Below are 1,689 nucleotides of genomic sequence, written 5' to 3' on the forward strand. Positions count from 1 at the left end.
TTTCGGGTTACCTATGCTAAGATATGTTTGGTCCCTAATTGTGTTTTGTAGGACCATTTTCCAAGACCGCAGTGAATTACAATGCAGGGTGTAAGACTGCTATGGCAAACGTGGTACAGGCAATAGTAATGGCACTCACACTACAATTTTTGGCGCCACTATTTGGCTTCACCCCTCTTGTTGCTCTCTCAGCTATTATTATTTCTGCCATGCTTGGGCTCATTCATTACGAAGAAGTCATCCATCTCTACAAAGTTGACAAGTTTGACTTTGTTATTTGCATGGCTGCCTTCCTTGGAGTCATCTTTATAAGCATGGACGTTGGTCTCATGCTGTCTGTGAGTATTCAATTCTTTCTTCTTCTTTTTGTATTTATTGATAAATGTTAATTTATTAGTTTTTATTGATTATAATATTCTTTTTGCAATATCAAGGTTGGTCTCGGCGTTCTTAGAGCACTTTTATATGTGGCTAGACCTGCGCCATGCAAGCTTGGAAAGTTACCTGAAATTGGTTTATATAGAGACACGGAGCAATATAATGTATCAACATACCCAGGAGTTCTTGTTGTACAACTTGGTTCTCCCGTTTACTTTGCAAATTCTATATACGTCAAAGAAAGGTAAATTATGGATATTCACACTTGTTAGTCCACAACAAACAAGATGCATCCCAAAGCAATTGAACATTGTAAATTTTTCTGAAATTTTGCATTAGGATTATGAGGTATATTCGAAGTGAGGAAAGCTCTACTGGAGATGTAGTTGAGCACATCATACTTGATTTGTCAGGTAATTAAAATTAAGATAGAAAATTTGTTAACAATGTTGAGAATTCTCTTGGATCATGAAGTTTATATGAAAAAAAAAATATAGGTTATTAAATGTAGTCGTGTATAAAGTTTTCCTTGATTTTATTTTACAGGAGTGACAGCCATTGACACAACTGCTATTAAAGGATTGGACGAGTTAATTAAAATATTGGGAAAGAATGGAGTTAAGGTATCACATGGATTTCAAGTCGTTAGTGTAGATCCTCCAAAATTGATTTATGTAAATGAATCTGTTTAAGTGATTTATGTTGTTTTTTTATTACCCCTTATTGTGCAGGTTTTGTTCGTAAACCCAAGGCTGGAGGTGATGGAGAAGCTTATAATATCCAAGTTTGTTGAGAAAATTGGGAAGGAGTCGTTTTATCTAATATTGGATGATGCAGTGATGGCAAGTCAATATACACTTCGTTCATCAAAGGCTGCAAATAATGCTCAAGAGGTGGTTTAAGAAGAAATTCATGCCTAAGTAGTTAATTAATTAGCCTTTCGGTTGCCCAAATCAATGTTGTATTATAGAATAGTATTATTATACAACTATATATTTGTGGAATTGAGAAAATATTCGCTAATAAATTAATGACTTTTCCCATTTTTTGAAGCATACAGCAAAAACTAGCAACTCATAGCATAACTAAAAGGTTGCTGATTAATTTAACTAAGCCAACACTGATATCATCAATAACAAAAATAAAATAGATCGATTTTTATATATATGATAGTAATACAGTTTTAAATTACAATTGAGGTTCCAATAACATTACAACTTAATTTTTTTAAAGAAATAACATTACAACTATTACAATGTGATACAGTAAAAACTTTAAAAACATTGATATTGTTCATAATAAATATGTTGG

At 32.7% G+C, this 1,689-nt stretch overlaps 1 pseudogene; it reads left to right on the top strand.

The window, feature by feature from the left end:
* Window positions 1–1,421, top strand: part of LOC100779097 (probable sulfate transporter 3.5) — a 5,425-nt pseudogene extending 4,004 nt beyond the window's left edge.
* Window positions 1,422–1,689: the final 268 nt, after the last annotated feature.

Source organism: Glycine max, chromosome 7, assembly GCF_000004515.6.
Source record: "Glycine max cultivar Williams 82 chromosome 7, Glycine_max_v4.0, whole genome shotgun sequence".
Taxonomy (NCBI): Eukaryota; Viridiplantae; Streptophyta; class Magnoliopsida; order Fabales; family Fabaceae; genus Glycine; species Glycine max.